At 48.2% G+C, this 18,862-nt stretch overlaps 1 protein-coding gene across 1 annotated transcript in view; it reads right to left on the reverse strand.

The window, feature by feature from the left end:
* dhrsx (dehydrogenase/reductase (SDR family) X-linked) overlaps nucleotides 1–18,862 on the reverse strand; it is a 208,531-nt gene that overhangs the window by 36,383 nt on the left and 153,286 nt on the right. The window lies entirely within an intron of this gene.

Below are 18,862 nucleotides of genomic sequence, written 5' to 3' on the forward strand. Positions count from 1 at the left end.
GATTCCAATGTTCACCAATGAAGCCAAACAGATTAGATGATATTATACATGAATACAATCAAGTCAAACTCAAAGTCAATAAGGCTAGGATGGTGTTTAACATGCTCAGGAAGATCTGGAGCTCAAAACACTTCTCAATCATCACCATAATACACATCTTTAACTCAAATGTGAAACCGGTGATGCTGTATGGATCAGATCCATGGAAAACAACAAAACACACTTGCTGCAAACAGGCTGCAAACATTCATTAACATCTGCCTTGGAAGAATACTTAACATCTGGTGGAGAGACAAGTTAAGCAATGTAGACCTGTGGAAAAGAACAAGCCAGGAGCTGTTCAAGAAGGAACTGCAGATGCTGGAAGATCGAAGGTACACAAAATTGCTGGAGAAACTCAGCGGGTGCAGCAGCATCTATGGAGCGAAGGAAATAGGCGACGTTTCGGGCCGAAACCCTTCTTCAGACTGATGGGGTGGGGGGGGAGAAGGTAGGAAAAGGAGATGAGGAGGAGCCCGAGGGCGGGCGGATGGGAGGGTGGGAGGAGACATCTAGAGGGTTAAGAAAGGGGAGGAGACAGCAAGGGCTAGCAAAATTGGGAGAATTCAATGTTAATGCCATCCGGACGCAAGCAACCCAGGCGGAATATGAGGTGCTGTTCCTCCTCATTGACTAACAAATTTGAAGGAGAAAATGGAGTTGGATTGGACACACCCTCAGGAAACCTGCCACAAACATCACTCGGCAAGCCTTGAAATGGAACCCCCAAGGAAAAGGGAAAAGAGGTTGCCCCAGTAACAGCTGGAGAAAAGGTGTCAAGTCTGAGGGTGGGCTCAACTGGGGGGATCTCGAAAGAACTGCCAACAGCCGAGTGAGGTGGAGGACATTTGTCAATGGCCTGTGCTCCCTAGAGGAGCAAAGGGCTCAAGAAGAGGAAGAAGGAGAATCTTTGCACGGTGGCCCATCATGAATAGCAATTACCTCCACATTTACCGGCAAGATGTTTCGGGAATATAACCAGGAGCAATTGGAACGCTGTGGGCAGCGGTAGAGTTGCTGCCTTACCCCGCCAGAGGCCTGGGTTCGATACTGACTACGGGTGCTGTCTGTACGGAGTTGGTACGTTCTCCCCGTGACCCGCGTGGGTTTTCTCCGGGATCTCCAGTTTCCTCCCAGGTTTGTAGGTTGATTGGCTTGTTATGAATGTGAATTGTCCACGGCGTATGTAGGATAATGTTAGTGTGCGGGGATCACTGGTCGGCGTGGACTCGGTTGGACATAGCTGAGACAGGGGTCCTAGTACTCTAAGAGGTACTCTAGGTACTCTCCTAGAGTATCACGCAGAGCCAGATGACCTCCATTACCTGCTTAAACTTTGAAGCCTACATTACTAATCTAAGATCGACCAAGCAAACAGTGGTGGGTGTATGGAACGAGCTGCCAGAGGAGGCAGTTGAGGCTGGGACTATCCCAACGTTTAAGAAACCGTCAGACAGTTACATGGATAGGACAGGTTTGGAGGGATATGGACCAAACGCAGGCAGGTGGGACTAGTGCAGCTTGGACATGTTGGCTGGTGTGGGCATGTTGGTCTGAAGGGCCTGTTACCACACTGTATCGCTATGATAGAGAGGAGATTTGCTAGAGATACACACGGTTACAGATCAACAATGGTTAGAAACATAGAAAATAGGTGCAGGAGGAGGCCATTCAGCCCCACGAGTCATCACCGCCATTCATTGTGATCATGGCTGATCGTCCCCTATCAATAACCCGTGCCTGCCTTCTCCCCATATTCTTTGACTCTACTAGCCCCTGGAGCTCTATCTAACTCTCTCTTAAATCCATCCAGTGACTTGGCCTCCACTGCGTAGCGTTTTTTCTCACCTCAGTCTTAAATGACCTCCCCTTTATTCTAAGACTGTGGCCCCTGGTTCTGGACTCGCCCAACATTGGGAAAATTTTTCCTGCATCTAGCTTGTCCAGTCCTTTTATAATTTTATATGGTTCTATAAGACCCCCCCTCATCCTTCTAAACTCCAGTGAATACAAGCCTAGTCTTTTCAATCTTTCCTCATATGACAGTCCCGCCATCCCAGGGATCAATCTCATGAACCTACGCTGCACTGCCTCAATCACAAGGATGTCCTTCCTCAAATTAGGAGACCAAAACTGAACACAATAGTTTTGAAGCTCTCTAATGTCAAATAGCCCTCCCATTCCCTCATTCTCCATCCCTCCCCCACCTTAGTCATCTTGCTAGTTTCACTGTTTGCATCCCTTCATTATCACCTCTTCCACAACCAACAATGGACCATTGTGGGCTCCACCTTTGTTGAGTCATCGTTGTGCCAGCTGTCATTTGTTCTGTACTTTTTCATGCCTCTAGTTTCCCTCTCTCCTGACTCTCAGTCTGAGGAAGGATCTCGACACGAAACTTCACCTATTCTTTTTCTCCAGAGATGCTGCCTGACCCGCTGAGTTACTCCTACACTCTGAGTCTTTTTTGCGAGCCAACATCAGTGATTCCTTGTGTCAATGTTTACCCATTAGTTAATGGAACAAGAAGCATGAGAGAAGATAAGACACAAAATGCTGGAGTAACTCAGCGGGATAGGCAGCATTTCAGGAGAGAAGGAATGGGTGACATTTCGGGTTGAGACTCTTCGTCAGACTGAAGTAGGGTCTCGCCCCGAAACATCACCCATTCCTTCGCTCCAGAGATGCTGCCTGTCCCGCTGAGTTAAGGGCCTGTCCCACCAGCATGCGATTGCATGCATCTAGCGCGACCAAACGTGGTCACTTGAGGTGTACGGCCTCGCGGGGCCAGTCCCACTTCCAACCACGGAACCGTCTGGGGTTGTGCGGGACTGGTCCCGACATAATACTCACCAATCAGCTGGGCAGGAGGCGGGCCGACTGAATTTGGACACCGGGCGGTTACGTCATAACGCAACGGCCCGCCGGGTGGTGATGTCATCGCGCAACGTCACACACACGGGGTACGGTGTCAAGACGCTACGTATGGTGTTGAGACGCTGCGTATGCCATCAATACGCTGCGTACGGCCTCAATGCGGCTGCGGGCCGGCAGGCCGTTGCCAAGCGGAATTTTTGGACAGTGTCAGCTTTTCGGAGCCCCGGGCGATGTCGGGAACAGCCCCACACAACTCCATACGGCTCCGGCGATCGAAATGGGACCAGCCCCGCGAGGCCGTACGGCTCAAGCGACCACGTTAGGTCGCGCTCGCCGCATGCAGTCGCATGCTGGTGCGACAGGCCCTTTACTCTGGCATTTTGTGCCTACCTTCCCTTATCTTAGGGAAGAGCCTATTATTTACCATAACTAGGCAAATCACCGGCAGATGTTATCTACTGGGCAAATGGCCATAACAATTCACCATTAACATAGTAGTCAATCACAAACTCCCACTGGCACCTTATTAACCGAGTCGATTATTTTGGGCAGTTCATCAACATGTGCTTTTCCTCTACTTACCCATTTCTAAAGCTTTGCTGATTTCAGACAAGCAGGGTCATTATGCAGTTTGCAATGCGCGGATCGCACCTCGTTAATGAGCAATTACTTTTGTTATACGATACAGGAAGTAATTGCTAAATGTTAGGAGATGCAATGGTTGACTGGAGACATTGTCCTTTTTGTTAAGTACGAAGGCCAGTTTGCATCTTAATTTAACAGGCAAATCGCATTAACTGCAACGGTTTTCGCAATAAATGGTGGCAAATGCCCGCATTGTTGTTTAAGGAAAAATGACGTGAGGTTGATACACGTTCAACGTGCAACATTGACTGTGTTTCGTGGAGCAAGGAACTGCAGGTGTTTAAGAAGGAACTGCAGATGCTGGAAAATCTCGAAGGTACACAAAAATGCTGGAGAAACTCAGCGGGACAGGCAGCATCTTTGGACAGAAGGAATGGAGGTTGAAGGAGGTGCGAGTGGACCTCTGCCTAACCTGAAAAGACTGTTGGGATCCTTGGACGGAGCCAAGGGACTGCGACACCTCTCCACACACCTCCTCCCTCGTCTCGGTACAAGGATCCCAACAGCTTTTTCAGGTGAGGCAGAGGTTCACCTGCACCTCCTCCAACCTCATCCACTGTCCCTGCTGTTCCAGATGTGAACTCCACCGATGGACAGAGGGGGGGTGGGGGGAGGGGACAGGTGTTGCTAGGACGACGGCAATGGTTTGGATGTAGCTTTTTTTTTTTTTTTGACGGGGTATGTGTTTAAAATCTATCCCCTGCACGGAGAACCCGACCTTTTCTCTGTCGGGTCTCTGTTGTCGTTGGGGCCTAGCACCGTGGAGCGGCCTCCAACCGGAACGACCTGGGGCTCCAGTCGCGGAGCCTGCGGACCTACTCACCATCGCGGAGCTGGCCGAGTCCGGAGCGGGAGGAGCGGTGGTGGCGCGCTGCTGCGACCCGACCCCGGGGATTCGGAGGCTCCAACCGCAGGTCTGGTGGACAATAACACCGGGAGCCCGCGGGTCCCTACTGGGAGACCGCTTTTCGGGGCTTCCGCAACGGCGACTTCACCCGCCCGAGTTGCGGGGCTGAAGAGTACCTGGAGCGGGGCCTTACATCATCGCCCGGCGTGGCTTCAACGGCTGCGGGGACTTTGCTAGCGCCCGCCGGGGGCTCCAACACCAAGAGTTGGAGCGTGGCCTTGCATTGCCCGGCGCGGCTTTAATGACCGCGGGACAATTGCCATCGCCAGCCGGGGGCTTTGACTCTGACATCGGGAGGGGAATGGGGAGTGCAGGGGAGAGATAAGTCTTTGCCTTCCATCACAGCGAGGAGGAGATGCGCTGTGATGGATGTCTGTGTAAATTGTGTTGTGTCTTGGGTCTTTCTTGTGTGTATGACTGCAGAAACAACATTTCATTTGAACCTCAATGAGGTTCAAATGACAAATAAATAAAATTGTATTGTATTGATATGTGAAGAGATAGGCCATTCGGCCCATCAAGTCTACTCCGCCATCAATCATGGCTGATCTATTGCACCCTCCTAACCCCATTCTCCTGCTTTCTCCCCATAACCTCTGACACACGTACTTAATCAAGAATCTATCTATCTCTGCCTTCAAAATATCCCCAGGCACGTGGCGACTCTTTGTGTACTGTGCAGGAGAAGTCTACTATTGCACCACAAATCGTTGCCCTTTTATACATATCTAATATTGTGCTTACCTAATACTGTGGTGTTGCCAAACAAAGAATCTCATTGTACCTAGGTACATGTGACAATGAAGTATCATCCACATCCCAACCCACTCTGAGAAGACGAGCTGCTTAAGAAGCTAGTCCTCCACTTGAAGGACTTAAGGGCCTGTCCCACTTGCATGCGATTGCGTGCGTTTGGCGCGACCAAACGGAAGCGGAGTTCACGTGAAGTTCGCGCTAAGCATGCGCTAAGTTCGGGTGTGACATCATTTGCGTCGTGCTTACCAATCAGCTGGGCAGGAGGCGGGCCGACTGAATTTGGACGTCGCACGGCGTCGGGCGGTGACGTGCCGCGCAACGACACGCGGTCGCGTAATTTGCGAGCCAAGGTCGCGTAAGTGGGACAGGCCCTTTAAATAGCAGCATTGTCTATTGAGGCAAACAGTATGGGCATGTCCCACTTAGACGATTTTTTGGGTGACTGTCGCAAACATTTTCGACATGGTGAAATTCGGCGGCAGTGGCGGCTATTTTTGTTGTCGTAGGTTGTCGCCAGGAGTCATAGGTGAATTCCATAACAACTAAACCCTGCCAGTCACGGAAAGAGTCTCCTAAGTGGGACAGGCCCGTTAGTGTTTACCCTCATTGAAGCACCACCACATTGTTGTCAATATATTGCCGTCTATTTTATCCGATTGTCATTCAAAAACCCACTGGTTGCTATTGAGAGAGCGGGGGGTACGTTCACAAGGTTAATTCCTGAGATGGCGGGACTATCATATGTTGAAAGAATGGAGCATGTACACACTTTAGAAGGATGAGAGGGTATCTTATTGAAACATATAAGATTATTAAGGGATTGGACACGTTAGAGGCAGGAAACATGGTCCCGATGTTGGGGGAGTCCAGAGCCAGGGGCCACAGTTTAAGAATGATGGGTTAGCCATTTCGAACAGAGATGAGGAAGTACAAGGAGGACCTGGCGCGGACATCATGTAAAGCCCCTATCCCACGATGCGAGTTCACCCAAGAGCTCTCCTGAGTTAAAAAAATCAAACACGTGCTAAGTACTTAGAATGTCCGTAGCGGGTACGTAGGACCTCCTGGATGTCCCGTAGCGGCTTGTAATGCTAACGGCAGGTACTCGGGAAACACGGTAATAATGGCAGGTACTTGGGAAACTCTTGGACAATTTTCACAGTGTTGAAAAAACTTCACGAGTTACCGCGTACCCCGAGTACCTGCCGTTAGCATTACGAGCCGCTTCGGGACATCCAGGAGGTCCTAAGTACCCGCTACATACTTACCACGCGTTTTATTATTTTTTTTAAACTGGGGAGAGCTCTTGAGTGAACTGGCATCATGGGCTTAACTTCGTAAGCACCCTTTATGTAGCGACTATTTGCATACCTTGTGTATGCAAGCAACGAATTTCACTGTGACCTCACATGTGACAATAAAGTATTAATTCATTCATTCATGGGATCTCGCGTAACATTTCCAGTAACAGGGGAGTCTAGACACAGAGAGCAAGCAGCCTCAGAACAATAGGACATACCTTTAATGGAGTTGAGGAGTAATTTGTTTAGCCAGAGGGTGGCGAATCTATGGTATGCATTGCCACAGATGGCTGTGGTGGCCAAGACATTGGGTATTTTACAGTGATGATTGACAGGTTCTTGAATCGTAAGGGTGTCAAAGGTTATGGGGAGAAGGCAGGAAAATGGAGTTTTGAGGGAAAAATAGATCATCAAATGATGGAGAAGACTTGAAGGGCTGAATGGCCTAATTCTGATCCTATGTAGTTTAAAGATACAGCACAGAAACAGGCCCTTCGGCACACCAAGTCCACGCCAACCAGCGATCCCCGCACTTTAACACTATTCTACACACGCTAGGGACTATTTACAATGATACCAAGCCAATTAACCTACAAACCTGTACATCTTTGGAGTATGGGAGGAAAAGGAGATCCCGGGGAAAACCCACGCAGGTCACAGGGGGAAACGTACAAACTCCATACAGAAAGCACCCGTAATCAGTATCGAACCCGGGTCTCGGGCGCTGTAAGGCAGCAACTCAACCGCTGCGTCACCGTGCCACCCTAAAGTCCTATGTGTTATGGTCCTATAGACCACAAAGTGCTGCAGTAACTCAGTGGGTCAAGCAGCATCTCTGGTGGACATGGATTAGTGAACATTTTCTCAGTATCAGTAGATTGGCACCATTTGAGGACTCCGTGGATTGTCACCTTGTCGTGGTGGAGAACATTGTGTGGTCCTGAGATCCTGAGAGCGATGCCGTCTGGAGCTATGCTCCTGGTAGGGCCACCCATGGCGGTAAGGTCGAGGGGGAGGTCTCTGACAAAGAGCAATCCAACCAAGACCTCAACGGTGGAACAGGCGGAGGACGATGGCTGACCTTAGTGGAGCGTCACAACGGCTGGGAAGGCGGATGAAGGCTGCGGCAGAAAAGGGTCACCGGTCGTCTTGGACTCCATGCCACCGGATCCTGACCCAGATCTGTCAAGGACCGTGTGGTGGCTGTCTGTGCACCAGTCTCCCCACGTTAAACAAAGTCACGCACTTGTGTCCTCCATGAGAGGACAGTCATACTCGTTTCGAGTGACCGCTGATGAGTTGACTGAATTGGCCAATTTGACAACTGTTGTATTGAAAGGAAAAGTCAATCCATTAACCTTTGTGTGTGACGGTTTCCATCGGTGATGAAACAAAATACAGAGCGGAGGTGCAGAACCTGGCGGACTGCCGCGCACGTAACAACTGGTCACTAAACACCTCCAAGACCAAGGAGCTGATTATTGACTTCAGGAGTTCCCATAATGGAGAATACGCCCCAATCTTCATCTATGGGGAAAGTGTGGAGAGAGTGTCCAGCTTTAAGTTTCTGGGCACTCACATTTCAGAGGACCTCACATGGTCCACCAACACCGCTGCGCTGGTCAAGAAGGCACAGCAACAACTGTTCTTCCTGAGGACATTAAAAAAGACTGGTCTGCCCCAACAGCTGCTGACAACCTTCTACCGCTGCACCACAGAGAGCATATTATCGTATGGCATCTCTGTTTGGTATCTCAGCTGCACGGAGGTGGAGAGGAGAGCTCTTCAGCGCGTCGTCCACAGAGCGCAGAAGATCATTGGGACACAGCTACCAGCCTTGGAGGGCATCTACCACACACGGTGCCTCAGGAAGGCCGTCAGCATCCATAAAGACTCCTCACACCCTTGTAATGGACTGTTCGAACTACTTCCCTCCGGCAGACGTTACAAGGCCTTCTACGCCCGAACCTCCAGACTCAGGAACAGCTTCATTCCCAGAGCTATAGCGGCTCTGAACCAGCCCTGCTGAGTGCCCCCCATCCCCCCTGGACTGTCTCCCTCAGATGGTCACGTCGCACAGTTTATTCATTTTATTTTATTTTTTTGACATCGGTTGGAAGCTGCATACTAAATCTCGTTGCACTGATGTGCAATGACAATAAAAGATATTATTATTATTATTATTATTATTATTATTATTATTATTAGTCAAACAACTGTTAATATTTTTAGACTTTGGACTTTAGAGATGCAACATGAAAACGGGACCTTCGAGCCACCGAGTCGGTACCGACAGGCGATCACCCTGTACACTAGCGTTATCCTACACACTAGAGAAAATTTACCTTCAACCAAAAATAATTAACCTACAAACTAGTACGACTTTGGAGTGTGGGAGAAAACCAGAGCACCCGGTGAAAACCCACGTGGTCACAGGCAAAAAGGTACAAACTCCATATAGCCACCACCCGTAGTCAGGATCGAACCTGGGTCTCTGGAGCAGGAAGGCAGCAACTCTACCGCTGTGGCATTGGGCTTTCACTGTTCATTGTATGGAGCTCAATTGCTCAGCGATTCTCCTTAATTCTAGCTGGTGTACATGGGATCATTAAGGAGATAATTTGTATTAAGTAGGACAGCATTTATTTAATCAGTGATTTCTTTCAGTTCCGTTGCAGGCTATTAATCAAAGATTTATCCTGCAAATCAGGGTCCAAGATCATCGACATTCTCCAGTAATCTTTGCTTTGCTACTCTCTGACGAGCAGTTAAAATCGACACATGACAGGATGTACAGGACTACAGGCGCTACTGAAGAGATAATGAGGAATGTGAATGTCGGGGGAATATCAGTAATGAGGAAAGGCTGTGTTTGTCTTCTTTAGAAATGGGAAACTGAATGAAGTTTTCAATGAGTCATGCAGCGTGGAAACAGGCCCTTCGGCCCAACTTGCCCACACTGACCAGCATATCTCATCTACACCACCTGCCTGCGTTTGGCCCATATCCCGCTAAACCTGTCCTATCCATGTGCCTGTCTAAATGTTTCTCAAATGTTGGGATAGCCCCTTGTGATGTGTTAGTTAAACAGAACGGACACAAAGAACCTATGTCCGATAATGCTGATGGAAATAGTCAGGTGTTGTGACTATGCAGTTATTGATAGAAGGATTAGAGGGAAGATAAATAGAACTTATTTTCGCCGAAGGTGTAGGAATGAGGGTCTGAAGAAGCATCGCGACCCGAAATGTCACATATTCCTTTTCCCCAGTGGTCTGAGGAGGGGTCTCAACCCGAAACGTCACCTACTCCTTTTCACCAAAGATGCTGCCTGACCCAATGAGTTACTCCAGCATTTTGTCTCTATCTTCACCCACAGGGTGATGACCTCTGGTATTTAAGGAACTGCAGATGCTGGAAAATTGAAGGTAGACAAAAGTGCTGGAGAAACTCAGCGGTTGCAGCAGCATCTATGGAGCAAAGGAAATAGGCAACGTTTTGGGCCAAAACCCTTCTTCAGACTGATTGAGGGGGGGGGGGGGGGGGGGGGGGGGGGGGGGGGGGGAAGAAAGGAGAAGAAAGAAGAGGAGGAGCCCGAGGGCTGAGGGAGAGCTGAGATGGGGAGGAGACAGCAAGGGCTACCGGAAATTGGAGAATTCAATGTTTATGCTACTAGGGTGCAGACTGCCCAAGCGGAATATGAGGTGCTGTTCTTCCAATTTCCGGTGGTGCTCACTCTGGCCATGGAGGAGACACAGGACAGAGAGGTCGGATTCGGAATGGGAGGGGGTGTTGAAGTGCTGAGCCACCAGGAGGTCAGGTTGGTTAATGCAGACCGAGCGGAGGTGTTCGGCGAAACGATCGCCAAGCCTACGCTTGGTCTCACCTCAGGTATTCACTGGTTTAAAGAGAAACTCTCAACACACTCGCAACTACCAGTCATTGAAAGTAGGCATGCAGGTGCAGCAGGCAGTGAAGAAGGCGAATGGTATGTTAGCATCCATAGCAAAAGGATTTGTGTATAGGAGCAGGGAGGTTCTACTGCAGTTGTACAGGGTCTTGGTGAGACCACACCTGGAGTATTGCGTACAGTTTTGGTCTCCTAATCTGAGGAATGACATTCTTGCCATAGAGGCAGTACAGAGAAGGTTCACCAGAATGATTCACGGGATGTCAGGACTTTCATATGAAGAAAGACTGGATAGACTTGGTTTATACTCTCTAGAATTTAGGAGATTGAGAGGGGATCTTATAGAAACTTACAAAATTCTTAAGGGGATGGACAGGCTAGATGCAGGACGATTGTTCCCGATGTTGGGGAAGTCCAGGACAACGGGTCACAGCTTAAGGATAAGGGGGAAATCCTTTAAAACCGAGATGAGAAAAACATTTTTCACACAGAGAGCGGTGAATCTCTGAAATTCTCTGCCACAGAGGGTAGTTGAGGCCAGTTCATTGGCTATATTTAAGAGGGAGTTAGAAGTGGCCCTTGTGGCTAAGGGGATCAGAGGGTATGGAGAGAAGGCAGGTACGGGATACTGAGTTGGATGATCAGCCATGATCATATTGAATGGCGGTGCAGGCTCGAAGGGCCGAATGGCCTACTCCTGCACCTAATTTCTATGTTTCTATGTTTCTAACTACATTGTTAGACTAAAAGTTAGAAATGGGATTAAGAGGATAACCTTTTTTGTGTTGTGGGTTTTTACAACTTATATTAATCCTGGGAGATAATAGTTAACCACACCACTATTTGATGCATTATTTGATGTGCCGCATATTAGTTTCAATGGGAGAAAATAAACTGTGCACGTTGGGAGGTCATGTTGCGGTTGTATAAAACGTCAGTGGGGACGCATTTAGAGTATTGGGTTCAGCTGTGGGATCCATGCTATAGGAAAGATATTGTTAAGGTGGAAAGGGTACAGAGAAGATTTATGAGGATGTTGCCAGGACTCGAGGGTCTGAGCTACACGGAGAGGTTGAGCAGGCTGGGACTCTATTCCCTGGAGCGCAGGAGGATGAGGGGTGATCTTACAGAGGTGTATAAAATCAGGAGATTAATAGCTTGGGTAGACGCCCAGAGTCTCTTGCCCAGAGTAGGTGAATCGAGGACCAGAGGACATCGGTGAAGGGGAAAAGATTTAATAGGAATCTGATGGGTTCCAACTTATAGGGTTGTACTGTGGTGCAGCAGTAGAGTTGCTGCTTCACAACGCCAGAGTTCAATCCTGTCTCGGGTTCAATCCTGACTCTGGGCATTGTCTGTGTGGAGTTTGCACGCTCTCCCATGCGATCCGGTTTCCTCTCATGCTCCAAAGATGTACAGGTTTGTAGGTTAATTGGCTTCTGTAAATGGTGGCCGATTGGGAAAAGGGGAGATGCAAGGAGACCTGGGTGTCATGGTACAGCAGTCATTGAACGTAGGCATGCAGGTGCAGCAGGCAGTGAAGGAAGTGAATGGTATGTTAGCTTTCATAGCAAAAGGATTTGAGTATAGGAGCAGGGTGGTTCTACTGCAGTTGTACAGGGTCTTGGTGAGACCACACCTGGAGTATTGTGTACAGTTTTGGTCTCCTAATCTGAGAAAAGACATTCTTGCCATAGAGGGAGTGCAGAGAAGGTTCACCAGACGGATTCCAGGGATGTCAGGACTTTCATATGAAGAAAGACTGGATAGACTCGGCTTGTACTCGCTAGAATTTAGAAGATTGAGGGGGGATCTTATAGAAACGTACAAAATTCTTAAGGGGTTGGACAGGCTAGATGCAGGAAGATTGTTCCCGATGTTGGGGAAGTCCTCAACAAGGTGTCACAGTTTAAGGATAAGGGGGAAATCTTTTAGGACTGAGATGAGAAAAACATTTTTTTCACACAGAAAGTGGTGAATCTCTGGAATTCTCTGCCACAGAAGGTAGTTGAGGCCAGTTCATTGGCTATATTTAAGAGGGAGTTAGATGTGGCCCTTGTGGCTAAAGGGATCAGGGAGTATGGAGAGAAGGCAGGTACAGGATAGTGAGTTGGATGATCAGCCATGATCATATTGAATGGCGGTGCAGGCTCGAAAGGCCGAATGGCCTACTCCTGCACCTATTTTCTATGTTTCTATGCCCCCAATGTGTAGGGTAGGCCTAGTTAGTGTTGGTCGGTGTGGACTCAGTTGCCGAAGGGCCTGTTTCCACGCTGTATCTCTAAACCTCACACCAACGCCCACTCCATCCTCATCCTGCCTTCTCTGACGAGTCGGCAGGATCTTTTAAATCAAAATATCATTTAGTTGGAATATCTATGACTGCTCCAGGGAATTTCTGGCCAGTAAGATGTTGCACAGCTGTGCAAATGGACTTTGTTTTGAGCCAGAACCTCACAGGCAAACAGAAGTGAATTCACCTTCTTGCTGTTGTTCGAGAAGTCTGTGTCTGATATATTTGCTGTTGGACTGCTGAAGGATGACATATACTCTCATTCTTCAAAAATTCAGCTCCGTAGTTCTGAATTTTTTGGATGACGCAGGTACCAAAAAATAATTTCAAAATGGCGCCCACTGTGGCATAAATCGCATTTAGCCAACGTCCACAAGAGTTGTCGGCTGCACAGGTGGCGTAGCGGTAGAGTTGCTGTCTTCCAGCGACAGAGACCCGGGTTCGATCCCCACTACGGGTACTGTTTGTGTAGAGTTTGTACCTTCTCACCGTGACCTGCGTGGGTTTACTCCTAGATATCCGGTTTCCTCCCACACTCCAAAGACGTACAGATTTGTAGCTTAATTGGCTTGGTATGAATGTAAAATTGTCCCTAGCGTGTGTAGGACAGTGTTAACGTGCGGGTATCATCGGTTGGCGCGGACTTGGTGGGCCGGAGGGCATGTTTCCGCGCTGTATCTCTAAACTAAATCAGAATTATACGTTATGCACAGTGCATGGATCATGATGTCATTTGGTACACATTGCTCATCACGACTGCTGTTTTCTTAAGTTCATAAGTTGGTAAGAGCAGAATTAGGCCATTCGGCCCATCGATTCAACCGTTCGATTCAATGCCCGAACGTTAGGTCCACCCTGAATAAGTTAGGTCTTTATTCTCTGGAGCGCAGAAGGTTAAGGGGGGACTTGATAGAGGTCTTTAAAATGATGAGAGGGATAGACAGAGTTGATGTGGACAAGCTTTTCCCTTTGAGAGTAGGGAAGATTCAAACAAGAGGACATGACTTCAGAATTAAGGGACAGAAGTTTAGGGGTAACATGAGGGGGAACTTCTTTACTCAGAGAGTGGTAGCGGTGTGGAATGAGCTTCCAGTGGAAGTGGTGGAGGCAGGTTCGTTGGTATCATTTAAAAATAAATTGGATAGGCATATGGATGAGAAGGGAACGGAGGGTTATGGTATGAGTGCAGGCAGGTGGGACTAAGGGGAAAAAGTTGTTCGGCACGGACTTGTAGGGCCGAGATGGCCTGTTTCCGTGCTGTAATTGTTATATGGTTATATGGTTGTCAAGAGACACTCAGGGCAAGACAAATCCTGAAAATTTCCAGTAAGATGCTATGCCAGATTCTGATTCAAAATTGCAGCCATGGTGAAAACGTATGTCCTCCCACACGGAATGCTGGCAGGCATTTGTCCAGTGACACATGAAGTTTATTCACTTGAATTCAGAACCTGGCAGCCTGTGAAGATGAGTCCAGGCCTAAATAAAGATACAAAGGACAAAGGTTCCTTCCTTGATGGGGCAGTTCATGTCAGGTAACAAGTGATCAAGATTAACGCAGAACCAAGTTTTGTTCTGGGGGGAAACACCGATGTTAGTTTAGTTTTAGTTTAGTTTTAGTTTAGTTTAGAGATACAGCGTGGAAACAGGCCCTTCGGCCCGCCGAGTCCACGCTGACTGGCTATCCCCGCACACAAACTCTATCCTACACACACTAGGGACAATTTACAATTATACCGAGCCAATTAACCTACAAACCTGCACGTCTTTGGAGTGTGGGAGGAAACCGGAGCACCCGGAGAAAACCCACACAGGTCATCACGGGGAGAACCCACACAGGTCAACGATCAGGCAAGCTCAAATTTTGGAAAGGTGGCACAGTAATTTTTTGTTCAGTTTAGTTTAGAAATACAGCGCGGAAACAGGCCCTCGGCCCACCGAATCCCCGGCAACCAGCGATCCCCGCACACTAACCATATCCTACACACACTGGGGACAATTTACATTTTTTAAATATACCAAGCCAATTAACCTACAAACCTGGACGTCTTTGGAGTGTGGGAGGAAACCGGAGATCCCGGAGAAAACCCACGCAGGTCATGGGGAGAACGTACAAACTCCGTACAGACAGCACCCATCGTCGGGATCGAACCCGGGTCTCAGGCGCTGGAAGCGCGGTAAAGCAGCAACTCTACCGCTGCGCCACCGTGCCTGCCAATAAATCTGACAACAGCTGTCTTTAAAGCATGTGTTTCTCGTGACAGAATAGACAAGAGATTTCAAGGTCTGGACCTAAATCTGAACAACATTCCGCTTTTGGGATCAACAAGCTATCTGAATTCCAAGCACATAGCAAAGCTTTCTAAGAGGCAAATTAAAGCAAGCCATTCAACTTTTAAATTATAATCAAAAGTAATTTAATGGATGTCTCCTGCTACTTACCATTTGCTATGGTCTGAGCAGCAAATTCAGATGTGAGGGAAATCAATGCATGAAAGATGAATGAAGTAGATGCTCGATTTTAACTCGGCGCCCATTAAATACATCCTCTATCATCAGGAGCCGATGTGAAGTTGGGCTCATTTTCTTTTGAGAAATAATGTGGTTTATTTGAAATCAGTTTTGATCATTGTCACGTGTACCGAGGTACAGTGAAAAGCTGTTGTTGTATGCTAACCAGTCAGCAGAAAGACAACACATGATTCTTCTTCTTCTTAGTGTGCTGGCCATGGGTGTTATTCACTATATGAAAGATGCCTGTGCGTGACTTTGTTTAACGTGGGGAGACCGGTGCACAGACAGCCACCCCACGTCTCCTTGACAGATCTGGGTCAGGATCAGGATCCAGTGGCATGGAGTCCAAGACGACCGGAGACCCTTTTTCTGCTGCAGCCTTCATCCGCCTTCCCAGCCGTTGTGACGCTCCACTAAGGTCAGCCATCGTCCTCCGCCTGTTCCACCGTTGAGATCTTGGTTGGATTGCTCTTTGTCAAAGACCTCCCCCTCGACCTCACCGCCATGGGTGGCCCTACCAGGAGCGTAGCTCCAGACGGCATCGCTCTCAGGATCTCAGGACCACACAACGTTCTCCACAACAACAAGGTGACAATCCAGGGAGAACACATGATTACAATTGAGATATTTACGGTGCATACACGATAAGGGAATAACGTTATGGTAAAATTAAGTTAAGGTAAAGGGTTAGCTTATCAAAGTCATGGATTTTCTAGACCTACTGCCTTTTTCCAGCTTCAGCAAGTTTTTTCCCCTTTTTATTTTACTGGGCGGCACGGTGGCGCAGCGGTGGAGTTCCTGCCTTACAGTGCCAGAGGCCAAGGTACGATCCTGACCCACGGGTGCTTGTCTGTACGGAATTTGTACTTGTTCTCCCCGTGACCTGCGTGGGTTTTCTCCGGGTGCTCCGGTTTCCTCCCACACTCCAAAGACGTGCAGGTTTGTAGGTTAATTGGCTTCGGTAAATTGTAAATTCTTCCCAGTGTGTAGTGTGGGGGGGGGGGGGGGGGGGGGGGGGATCGAAGGGCCTGTTTCTACGCTGTATCTCTAAAGTAAAGAACTAAACTAAATTCACTTCTCTGTCGTATATCTGCATTGCCACACTGTAAATATTCACGGGTGGCAGATCACTGTTGCTATTCCATGAACCTTTGCAGTGCCCTGAAGCTGACAAATGACACCTTGATTATCTCAGCTGTGGCTTGAATACAGATGGAGTCTCAGGCTAACGTGCACACACTACCTCTCTCTGAATGCAATGTAACAGAGCTAGGCTATCGCCTTTAATCACGACGCAAGCGGTGCACGGCTTTGGGACTATTTATCTGTCTGTACGCCCCTTCTTGCTGCTCATTCTTCTTATCAGAGTCATCGTCCATCTGGGCAGAATCCATCCAGCGTGCAGCATCAATACAAAATCCCACACTGTTGTTTCATGAGTATTAATCCTATAACATGAAGCTCATTTGTATTCACTGAGCGCCTGCCAGCCAGCTTAAGAGCTGTTCAGTTCCACTTCAAACAGGTAAAGAATGCACTGATGAGAACCTTCTGCAGCTACATTAGGAGTTTCTCCTCCTGGAAATTTCACAATTGCACAAGTTATAGGAGTAGAATTACGCCATTCGGCCCATCGATTGCACTCCGCCATTCAATCATGGCTGATAGAAACATAGAAACAAAGAAAATAGGTGCAGGAGTAGGCCATTCGCCCAATCGAGCCTGCACCGCCATTCAATATGATCATGGCTGATCATCCAACTCAGTATCCTGTACCTGCCTTCTCTCCATACCCCCTGATCCCTTTAGCCACAAGGGCCACATCTAACTCCCTCTTAAATATAGCCAATGAACTGGCCTCAACTACCTATCTCTGACCTCTGCACCCTGATCACATTTTCCTGCCTTCTCCCCATAGACCTCTGACGCCCGTTCTAATTAAGAATTTGTCTGTCTCTGCCTTAAAAATATCTACTGACCTGGCCTCCACAGCCCTCTGTGGCAATGAGTTCCACAGATTCCAAAGATGGACAGATGCATTGTTTAGTTTAGTTTCGTTTCGTTTAGTTTAGTTGAGAGATACATCGCGGCAACAGGCCCTTCGGCCCACAGAGTCCGCGCCGACCAGCGATCCCCGCACACACTTAACACTATCTTACACACAAGGGACAATATGCCTTTTCTCTGTAGTTCCACAGATTAACTACCCTCTAATTAAATAAGTTCCTCCTCACCTCCTTTCTGAAAGAGCGCCCCTTTAATTCTGAGGCAGTGACCTCTTGGTCCTGGACTCTCCCACCAGTGGAAACATCCTCTCCACATCAACTCTATCTATGCCTTTTGTTTAAGAAGGAACTGCAGATGCTGGAAAATCGAAGGTAGACAAAAGTGCTGAAGAAGGGTTTCGGCCCGAAACGTTGCCTATTTCCTTCGCTCCATAGATGCTGCTGCACCCCGCTGAGTTTCTCCAGCACTTGTGTCTACTATCTGTGCCTTTCATTATTCTGTAAGTTTCAATGAGGTCCCCCCTCAACCTTCGAAACTCCAGCGAGTAGAGACCCAGTGCTGTCAAACGCTCATCATCGAAAAGCGGAAAGACAGTACAGGATTACAATCGAGCCATTTACAGTGTAGAGGTACATGATAAGGGAACAAAGTCCGATCAAGGATACTGCCAGGGTCACCAATGAGGTAGATAGTAGTTCAGCACTGCTCTCTGGTTGTGGTAGGATGGTTCAGTTGCCTGATAACAGCTGGGAAGAAACCGTCCCCGAATCTGGAGGTGTGCCATCCTGTCCTGACCATCATCACAGTGCATTGACAGCACTGCTGGAGTGTCAGACTGACATAGCTTGCCACGATTCATGAAGGCAGCTCTTCAACACCTTCTCAAGAGCAACTGGGAATGGGGTCGTGAGCGCTGATGATAGACAGAAAATGTGGAGTACCTCAACATCTCTGGGGAAAAGGAACAGGTTTTGCTGTAATTCAAGTTTGTGAAGGTATCTCAGTTTTTTAAAAAAAGGTGTACCAATAGACAATAGGTGCAGGAGTAGGCCATATGAACCTTCAAGCCAGCATCGCCATTCAATGTGATCGTGGCTGATCATCCACAATCAGTACCCCGTTCCTGCCTTCTCCACATATCTCCTGACTCCGCTATCTTCAAGAGCCCTAGCTAGATCTCTTTTGAAATTTTCCAGAGAACCTGCCTCCACTGCCCTCTGAGGCAGATAATTCCACAGACTCACAACTCTTTGTGTGAAGTGTTTCCTCATCTCCGTTCTAAATGGCTTACCCCTTATTCTTAAACTGTGGCCCCTGGTTCTGGACTCCCCCAACATCGGGAACATGTCTCCTGCCTCTTGCGTGTCCAAACCCTTAATAATCTTATAGGTTTCAATAAGATCCCCTCTCATGCTTCTAAATTCCAGAGTGTACAAGCCCAGCCGCTCTATTCTCTCAGCATATGACAGTCCCGCCATCCCGGGAATTAACCTCGTAAACCTACGCTGCACTCCCTCAATAGAAACATAGAAAATAGGTGCAGGAGGAGGCCATTCGGCCCTTCGAGCCAGCACCGCCATTCATTGTGATCATGGCTGATCGTTCCCTATCAA

Source organism: Leucoraja erinacea, unplaced genomic scaffold (assembly GCF_028641065.1).
Source record: "Leucoraja erinacea ecotype New England unplaced genomic scaffold, Leri_hhj_1 Leri_108S, whole genome shotgun sequence".
NCBI lineage: Eukaryota > Metazoa > Chordata > Chondrichthyes > Rajiformes > Rajidae > Leucoraja > Leucoraja erinaceus.